The sequence below is a fragment of the Theobroma cacao genome, chromosome 5 (assembly GCF_000208745.1).
Source record: "Theobroma cacao cultivar B97-61/B2 chromosome 5, Criollo_cocoa_genome_V2, whole genome shotgun sequence".
In the NCBI taxonomy this organism is placed as follows: domain Eukaryota; kingdom Viridiplantae; phylum Streptophyta; class Magnoliopsida; order Malvales; family Malvaceae; genus Theobroma; species Theobroma cacao.
The window spans coordinates 28,950,283-28,961,680 of record NC_030854.1 but is presented as its reverse complement, the minus strand read 5'-3'; positions in this window follow the sequence as shown (position 1 = coordinate 28,961,680).

The window sequence follows — 11,398 nt, the reverse complement described above, 5'->3', positions numbered from 1 at the left end:
TCTAGATTTTCCTCTTTAAGTAAAAGAAGTATGCAGACATGCACATGGACTAGCGTGCATGACCTGCCATTGCTTTTCTTTTCTCTTCTTTTCCCTCTAGACTCGCATTACTTGTTATTTAGTGCTTCACCTTAGAATGGAGATCACATGCGTTCTACTTTTACAACAGTTTCTCTGCTTTCTTGGATGCCAAGCATTAGCAATGGAAATGCTGATTTATCCACAAGTATTCTTTTTTCAAGGAGAAACTTTTTACCCTTTGTTCTTGTTGCAGTGCTCTCTTTATTTTACCCATCCAGGCCCAGGGGAAGCTTCCACCTGATTCCTTCTGCCGTGGGTTCTTATCCAAGTATCACAAATTTCCCCTCTGAGTTACCTATGTAAGTGCAGCTGCTGTTTTGTTTCTTTCAAAAAAAAAAAAAAAAAAAAACCCCACTGTGAGAAGAAATCCATGATCTAAAGATATTAAAGTGACTTTGGAAGAGGCTAAAATTGGGGGGTAAAGGGAGTTGAGATGTGATTATTTGCACTGCAAATTTGTAGTCAACTTGGTATGAAGACAACCAAAATGGACCATGCTCCATGATAAAAACATTGAATCCTAAGGTTGCTAATAAATGTATGCTACGCCAATGAGTGGGCCATTTAAGCTTTACTTGGTCGAATGTCATTGAGGTTGACTTCTTGTCTATTCATAACTCAAAAATTCAGCCAAGCTTAGCCACCCAACCCAAGCTAAATCAATGTAAGACAGCATTGGGGTCACATGATGTTCAAGGTCGACCTTGTTTTAATTTTGCATGGACCACCCCCCAACCCATCATCACCAATACACCTTAAATCATCATTTTCCTCCCTAGTTACATCCCCTTTTTGCTATACAAAGCATTGAGTCATTGAGAGCACTATTGCTTTTACTTTCATGTAATGATTTTACATATTTCCTTCTCAACATGTGAAATGAAAGGAAGATAACTAAAGTTATCTTAAAGTTAGATCTAATACATCATGTCAATTTGACCTAATTATATTTTGATGTACGCATTTTATATTCAATTAAATGAAAAATATATATAGTACTTTTCATTCAATAATCTCTTGTTTTTATTGTCGTTTTTTTATATATGTTTATTGATTATTTCTGATGAATGTATAAAAAAAATTATGTACGTATATGGGCTGGATGCCCTTCTTATGTACTGATCTTAATAATGGGAGACAGCTTATAAGAGAGTAGGGCCGACCAAGCAAATTAAGCTTATTATCATGTTAGTTCAACCAACCACTGCAAACACCGTACAAATCCAAAACCTTCAAGCCTGTACAATGGCAGGCTATATTCTTCCACAAAAACATGGCTTCACTTCCATATATTTTTAAAAATAACCCTTATAGATAATATGTTTTTAAAAATAATTTTTTTTATAATTTAATTATTTTTAATCAATTTTGATAAAATTACTTTTAATGAAATTACACGTCATGATGTCACGCGTTATGTATAAAAATATGTTACATGTCATGTATAAAAACATGTTACACGTCATGATTAAGTTATTACATGTCATGGTTAAGTTGTTAAATGTCATGTACAAAAACATGTGATACGTCATGTTAGGTTGTTATACGTCATGTACAAAAATATATTACACACAATGTACAAAAACATGTTACACGTTATGTACAAAAACATGTGACACGTTATGTACAAAAACATGTGACACGTCATGGTTAGGTTGTTACATGTCATGGTTAGGTTGTTACACGTCATATACAAAAATATATGACACACCATGGTTAGGTTGTTACACTCCATCTACAAAAACATGTGACACGTCATGGTTAGGTTGTTACACGCTATTTTGAAAAAAAAAATATTATTGTTACACGCCATGTTGAAAAAATATTATTGTTACACGCCATATTCAAAAATATTTTGTTTCATTTTAATACTTAAAATGTTGTTACTTACGAATCAAAACTTCAAATTTTTTCAACTCTTGTCATTTTTTTTTTGACAATTTGACACTGATTAAAGTATTTCTAACATGTTTTCATAAATTAAAATACAAATTTTCTTATCTAAAACACCTATTTCGACTAAAAATCGAAAAAAAATTTAAAACCTAAATTTATAAGTTTCAAAATTTTGAATTTATTAGTGTCTAAATCCCGAATTGATCCAATTAGAAGCTATTTCAAATTATTTCTACCATTTTAGTTTTATCCAAAATACCTAAAAATCAAATTCTCCAAATAGTCATCAACCCAAGCACATTAAAATGCATATTGAAAGCGCAAGAAAGAGAAATCTGAAAACATATGAGAGAGAAATTTGAGCATAACAAACGAATGCTAAAGAGAAAAATCGATAAAATTAAAGAAAGTGGGATGGTGAGAGAGAAATCGAAAATACAAATGGACAGAAATTATGATGAATGGTTTAATTGATTTGAAATAATTTTAAGAGTATTTTTGTTAAGTCATGATTAAATATGGCTAAAAACGGTTATATTTATTTTGATGATTATTTTTGAAATGCCTTTATGAAAAAGGTTATTCCTCATAATTTCCTTTTCTCAATAATTGCTATCAAACTTTTAGATGATTGATATCAATACTTAATCAAAGAGTTAAGAATTAAAACTACTGCATTGTTCTTTCACATCTTTGCATTTGCTGGCCAAATTTGGCACATTGTTTATTTTTAATCAGTAGTCGTTGTTACATCATTATAACATTAAGCTTGTCAAATATCTCAATCGGTTAAATTTTGAGATCTTATTTTGAAGATTTCAATTTTGAATCTTAATATAAACACAGTGAAATATAATTAGAAGACACACGAGACACCAGACGAGAGAACTATTTCTCATTGCATAATTCAAAATTTTCATATATCAAAATAAAACTTTATAACAATATCCTATTAACAAGATTTTTACATTGACATATACACATATAGCTGTGTCGGGACCCCAAAATCAAATTAATTTCAACAAATATGTAAATACAAATACTTTTGGCCGGTGATCATATAAAGTTTAGTTTTTATACGTTTATCAATAAATTGACTGATTGCAAAAGATGGTAATTAATTTAAAATTAACATAAATAATAATATTCTTCGATAGATCCAAACAGCAATGGTACAAAAAAAAAAAAAAAGCAACTATGGAGAAAACGATTTGAAACCTACCATGAAATTATGGTGCATCAGCCTTGGATAGCATTAAAATAATGAAAGCATCTCTAAAGGGGGCGATTTCGTACCAGAAAAAGATGCTTATATAGAAAAGAAAATATAATCCAAGGTTTTGTTTCTTTAACGCAAATGGAGACATCCATTAGGAGCTTTGAGACTGAGATGCACCATTAAATAATTAATTTTTCTTTATATTAATAATCCTATATTCTACCAAAAACCTTATTATATATTTTTAAAAAATAAAACTTAAATTATTAAAGCATATCTGCCGGTAAGTGAGAGTTAGAAGGATGCTTGTCATCTGATGAGCGTGCATGTTTTGCATATTTTTAAGTTGGTTTGATTAAGATAGATGTTAGGTCTTTGGATAAAGATTGACGTTATTTCATTTTATTGGATGATGTTTTTCTTTATGAAATCCATCTAGGCACTTCAATTTATATAAGATTGAATTGGATATAATCTGATAATGATTGTTTCGTCACATAATTAATTTACTAATTACTTTAGATATTGACTTTTTTATGTCCAACCTTCAATAAGATTCGAATGTGAGACCACTTACGTCAAATTGAACAATCTCGCCGTATTTGAAATTTCGGTTAACATTCTCTCCAATGCTCAAAATAAAAATGATTCATTCATTTATCTTGACATGCTTAATGGTTAATCTTATAGTAAGGTCGATTTTTATAACTTAAAATTCACTTTGGTTATATATGTCTAATACTCATGTGTACTTATTTTTCAACAAATTTGTTAATAAGTATGAGGAGTAATTAGAAAGAAGTTGGCTTTGGGGATGCCAATTAAAGTATGAAAAATGAGTTTTCTAGATTTCATGAAAGGTAATCTTTAGTTAATTGTCTCTATATCCAATTTACTATTGCATACCAAAGATAATGAGAAATCAAACTTTGTTAAGAAATGACACGTATAGAATTTTTTTAAAATACCAAAATTCTACCTGTTACCATCTTTTATTTTCACTCATATAGCTGCAATGAAATGCATTAGCAATTATCAAGCAACCCCCATAGTTTTACTGCTATTTCCTTTAGCCTTAAGCTATCCTCTCTTAATTTTAGATTAGTCAATGTCTATATGTATATGCTTTCATGTGTATAGAAACAGAAGGAGTCTATTTTTCATTTTATTGGTATATAAATCAATAATAAAATGAAGATATCAATCTATTTTCACGTTAATTAATGTAAAGGCTACACATCTCATCAAAATTTTGAAATTATGTGTAAAGATAACTTCTTGAGGAAAAAAGACCAACATGATTACATATAAATATATATATATATATATATATATATATATATTTCTTGGTTTTGCAGCATGAATTAAACAATTGTGATTATATATTGCTTATCAGTGCGATCAGTCCCACCAGAGGATCATTAATTTCCAGATAACTTAAGCAATTGTTAACATCATTAACAATCTTATTGGGGTTTGTCAACACATCATATTTGAAGAGCGTAAATTAAGAGAGAGAGAGAGAGGAGAGGTTGTTGATATAAATTATATACATGTGGTGGAAACTTTTTCAATAGCCATTATTAATGTTAATCTATAATATGTTATAGTATTATAGTAACCATACACACCTACCCTTCACTTCTAATAATCATTTGCAAACTACTTCTGCTTAAATAATATATATATATATATAGTAATAGTGCTTCCATTGCACCATCAAATTAAATTATGATATCATATATTATGAAATATTGTAACATTATAAGTATTAGTAATGGTAATTGACACCCATAATTAACCCTAGCTAGATACCATAAATTATGGCACTGAAATTTCAATGCTCACCATTTTTATTATTGTTTTCTTCATCATTATTTCAAGAACACTGAGTAATGGTGGTGTGTGTATATATGCATAATTTGTACTGAACTTTCCAGATGTTTGATGCATTTGTTTATTGTAGACAGAATTAGTTGGTAATATATCTAAGCAAAAAGTTAGAATCTCTGATTCTGATCAGTTAGACATATTGCAGTGCAGTGCAGTGCAGGGCAGAGGGTGAACTTCTACATTTTTTTTTCTCTTTTGCCATTTTATACTTTCATAATTTGTTGGAGAGCAGAACTTTATATTAGGTATTGACTTTCTTTTTTTAGGTTAATATTCGTACTTATTTTAATCATTAATAAAGTATAATTCCACTAGACAAAAAAGCTGTGTATAAACGAACCACTCTTTTAAAACTAAAGCCTTTGTGTTGGCATGGCAACACATGGGTACGCCCTCCACAGCAACAATCAAACAGAAAAAAACAAACCATTAACTCGAATAACAGTCAACACAATAAACATTTATAATGCATCTGTCTGCCTCAGCTCGTGAGCTGTGGCATAAGTTCGCCTGAACCACTTGTTTTTAATGCATGCCTTTCAATTTTCTTGTCCTTCAANAATATGTTAATTTTATATATATATATTTATATGTACTTTAACTTATTGGATGATGATTACTGATGAATGGTGAAGTTGAAATTTGATTCTCATAAATGAGAAAGTGACCAAAAATCAATGAAACGTGGCAGGCTTTCATTGTGATAAATGTTATTAACCCAACAACCTTTTTTCTTTTCTTTTTCTAGGGCAAAGAATGAATATATATTATATATATATGCAATATTAAAACACCCTTTACCGTAATGAATAGACCACATTAATTGAGGACTATTCCCACTTGCAAAAGCAATTAGAATTTATTTTAGTATACCCTGAAAAGAACAAGAAATCAAATACAAAAAATGTATTTGATAGTTACATTTCCTTCAACATCACCAGGTGCACCTTCAATTGTTGCTTTTAAATTTAACAACTTGAAAAGCACATATATTATATATATATATATATATATATATATATATATATATATATTAAAATTACAAAAGCATAACGGGGAGGTTGTTCGGAGTATGTATCTCCGTAGGTTACATTGATATTTTATAATCTCAATGGATTAATATGAGTTTTTTCACATCAATCGCACAAACAATCTAATTAAAAGATCGACTCAATTCAAAGATCAAATCATCGAGTCTACTATTTGATCACTAAATTTGTTGAATTTAACAACAATGCTTCGTGCATTTTTTTTTTTCTCAATTCTTGCCAACAAATCAATCACGTCACTTACATGATAATTGACATTTACATAAAATAAGCTTTAATTATGCATGAAAATAAACTGGCCTAAAAATATAAAATAATTGGATGGCTGTCATTCCAGTCTCAAGCTATATGATGTTAAAGGACAAGAGTATTGGAGTCAACTTGATAATGCTTGAGAAAAAACTTGGGAAAATATTTGTTTCATCCTAACGTGTAAGGAACCCCACAATTACAATATTTCAGCGACAAGATTAAAGTGATCACTAAATTCCACCTGCATTCGTCGATGCAAAGTGGTCATCATGGTTCCACCATTTGGTCCAAAAACAAGACCAAAAAAAGTTAAAAGGAAAACAAACCTTTACCAACAGCTGTCGGTTACCTGTTACAGTTCATTTCTGTCTTTCCAAAGAGAAACAAATGGTAGGTACAATAGCAATCAAAGGAAGCGATCTGGTGGTAGACGAAGGGTCTCGGATTTCAATTTCAATTCTTTTACATATCGTTTTGGATTATATAATGGAGAACATTTTCTTTTATTAGTTACTATTAATCTTGAATTATCAATTTATTCCATGTGGTTAATATTCTCAGCATGATTTGGATTATATTATAATTTAATCCCAGTGTAAGATTCAAACTCTTAAGGAAAGGCTTATCACTTTGTTAATAAGGTAGTGTGATTGTTGGCTTTGAGTGCTTGGAGCAGAGTTATTAACTGGTTTTGTTTCAAGGTTTGGCGAGGGAAGAGAATATAAAAATGAATAAAAAGTATATAGTATTAAAGATGAAAATAAAGCCTGTTCATAAGATTGGATGTATGATTACAAAGATAAAATCTTATCAAGCTATCTTATCTAAGATTAAATAAACAAATCTTATTCTATCTTCATCTTGCAAAAAATATATGTTTGCTGCTGTCTTGCTGGGAGTTTTCTGTCTTCTCTGGGACTTCTGTGTCTTCCTGGTAGCTGTTCTGCTTTTGTAGAGAAGCTTTTAAGCTAGGCCAATGAGGCACAAACATGCATGCAATACAAAAAAGATAAAACATACAACAATAAAAATAATAAAAGTAAGAACCATCCTCTAGAGAAATTTGTTTGTTTTGATCAATTATATATAGGAAAACGAACTCAATCCTCAGCATTGCATTTCTCAGAAATTTGAGCAAAATATGGCCCTAATATCATATAAAAAAAAATAAAAAGGAGTATTAAAGATGAAAATAAAGCCTACTCATTTGTGTTCAATTTTAATGTATTTATAGTGCAAATATAGGACTAGATAGATTATACAAAGATAAAATTTTATCAAGCTATCTTATCTTAGCTTGAATAAATATCTTGTCGAGTTATTTTATCTAAAATTAAAATGAGGAAAGAACTTTTTTAATCTAAGCGTGTGATTGACTCTATTTTACACTTCCTTCTTAAAATATTTTTTATAATTAGATTGGGATATCATCTTGTCATATGCTCTTCTTATCAAAAGATGAGTTAATCTCTTAAGATGTTGAAATATCACCTTGTTGTATGTTCATTTTATTAGAAAATACATTGATATCTTAAAGATGTATTGATCTATTGAATCCTCTAGAGAAACATTATTAATTTAAGTAGATTAGTGCGATAAGTTCATTATTAATTACATTACTTTGTTTAGGGAAAGATTTGTTATTAGTTTTTGCTTAATTTATTATAATCCTTTATAAGTATAACATTGATTTTTTTTCAATTGGAAAAAGACATGGGAAAAGCATAATGTATCTCAAAAAATATCAAATCCAATGACTATATATGTAACATAATTCAAGCATAATGTACCTCAAAAAATCATCAAATCCAACGACTGTATATGTAACATAATTCAATATTCAATTCTTTTAACATTTTATAAAAAGTAGTATGATTTGAGTTTAAGATCTCACATGCATTCTTTTATTATCAAATGTATGTCCTGTCAGTATTATAGATACACATTTTCAACTCAAAAAATAAACATAATAAGTGATGAAAGTCATATTTATATATCCAAAACTCACCCATTTGTGAAACGAAGCTCTCGTTGCACGGGTTCTTTACCTATAAGAGGAGAGAATTACATTGGTAAGAGTTTATCTCAAATCTTGTATCCTTCATGAAAGTCCCACATTAATGAAGATGTGGATTTGTTATAATACCCTTTGTCGTAAGTGTACGTTTTCAACCTAAAAGACATATCTGATAGGTGGTGAAATGCTTATATTTATATATCCAAGATCCATATGATCTCTTATTCATATGCACAAGCAGAGGGAAGCAATTAGTAGGAGTCCTCGCCAAGCAAAGTTTCAAAAATTTATAAATTTTTTCTTATTTTATTTTAAATATTTCTAATTTTACCCTTAATTTTTTTAAAATTTTATAATTTCATCCCCTCAAATATTAAACTTTTTATTTTTATCTTCTCAAACCTAAAATCCTGACTTCGCCTCTACTATATGGGATCAGTAATAGAATTTGTATTCCCATTTTGAGTGACTCTAATTATCATCATTTCCTTATTTTTTTTTACCATAGTAATTTTAATTTAAATGAAAATGACGAGAAAGGGTTCATAGATTATGTAACTTTCATATGTAACGGTTCAGTCCATATGTATAAAAGGCATAATGGGTAAATCAGCATTCAAATTAAAGACAAAATTTTCACTAAAACCCTTATTATTTATTTAAGACAATCAAACCCTTATACTACCATTTTAAAACATTAAAACCCAATTTTGGACAACAAAACTCATGTACTATCATGTGCTAACGATTTCTAATGCCAACATGTCCAAAGCAGCACTTACTTAAATGCTAAATAAATAAAAAATTATTCTTAAATAAAAATGCATAAAAATAAGCCAAATCACAAATTACTAATGACTAATAAAAACCAAAACAGACCCACCAATTGTTGTACTAATACAATTAGAAAGCCAATTAAAAAATTATAAGTAAAATTCAGGAAAAAATGGGTTCTTCCTCTAAGCTTTTTAGTTATTCAAAATCATCTCTTTTCCACATTTTCTTAAGAACCAAACAGAGTCAAACCTCAAAAATTCAAAAGATATAATGATTGGAAGGGAAAGTGATAAAGAATCAAAAAAACAAAATACTGGGTGTCTTTTGATTTTTAATTCAATTTTTGGTTGTTGCAACGAGGTGGCGTTGAAGTTTGGAGATTGAGGTAACACGAAATTGGGCTTTTGTTTATATATTTTTTATTATTTTATAATGAATTTAGCTAAATTTATTTTGTATCATTACGTTTGTCATAATTAAATATTATTGATGATTTTTAATTTCTTATCTTTTGAGAATTGCCATGTCAGCTAGTTTCATGGGCGTGTAAGTGTCGTATCAGCTGGATTTGTCCACATGGATTGCAAACATAGATGAGATAACTGTCTGTTAGTGACATCAGCATTTTTCATTTAAATTGGACTTAATCGTAAAAAGGTAATAATATAAGGACTTAATTGCATCAAATGAAAGAGTGATGGCTTTAACAAAAATTTCGTTATAATTGGAGGACTTATTTATGTCATTAAAAAGAGTTGCATGATACTCTTAACACGCCACTTGCAAAATTCTTAGATATTATGTTTTTCAACACGTTCTTTCTCCCAAATTGCAATAGGGAACAAATTGCTTTTATTGCAATCTCTACAATCGTCCTTCTTTGGTAATTTGCACCGCCACCGCCACCGAATCTTCATGATTTTAGCCATTTAGGCCCTACTGTTTTGTGTCTTATAGCAAAGTTACAAGATCGAACAACTGTATGTGAAGGTGATAGTTTCTTTTACGGAAAAAAGTTAATTTAATTACATTTGATATTTAAATTATAGTCAAATATTGGATTTAATAATTAAAGTTTAAAAATACGTATTTAGATATTTGAATTATATTTTGGTTTATTAATGAATCAGTTTCCAAATAAATAAAGACTTATTACTTTAAAAAAATAAAGAATTGAAGTAGTTTTTTTTAAGACTAACGATTAAATCATGCTATATGTTAAAATTATTAACTTGAGTGGAAAAAATAATTATAATTATTATCTAAATAATAGGTATATAGATCTTCTAATCAAAATATTAGATTCAAATCTTTTTCTAATACTAACAAAAAAAGTAAGGTAAAATACCTATACATTTTAAGTTTTAATCGAAATTTTAAACCGGTATATTAGTTTTCGAAATGAACACTCCACTCTAAAAGTGTAAATACTATTAATAAAAGTTATGAAAAAATTAAAATATTTTTTTTATTAATTTAAAAAATACTATTATATTTTTTATAAAAAATAAAAAGAATAAGAAACACTGATCGTTGCTTCTCAGCTCCCCAAGAACAAATAGGTGCTCCCTAAAGAGGTATTTTTTTTTAATAAATAAAAAATTAATAAAATTATATAATAATAATTTTAAAAATTAATTAAAAGTAAAATTATTTTTTTACTCTTATCACGTTATCAAATTGATAAAAATATTAATAATTGAATTTACGTGTCTAACGAAAAAATATTTTTGGAATGAAGTATTTATTTTAAAAATTAATATATTTTTGTATAATTTTGATTAAAATTTAAAAAATAAGAATATTTTATTTAAAAAATTAAATCATTGTAGGAATTATGAGAGGGACCCGCAGTTGGGAATATGAGTGATCAAATATTCGAAAATGGTTCACATCAAAGAAAAATATGAGTTAGGTTTTTGAATTTTGACTTCTAAATTTTAATCAAAACAAAGTATTTCATTATTATTACAAAATATGACAAAATCGAAAAAAGAAAAGAAAAGGAAAACAGTACTAAGATTTTAGGTTTTTTAGCAAAAATTTGTCTTATTTCGTAGCTGCCAACTGGGAAAAAGCTAATTAAACATCGCAGATTCCGGCACGTGTACCACCGCGAAACTTGGGTCCCACACTTGTTTGACCCCACTGTTACTTACCCCATTCTCACGCGACTCCTGTGATCGTGTCTTGTACACTCATTACTCATTTTCG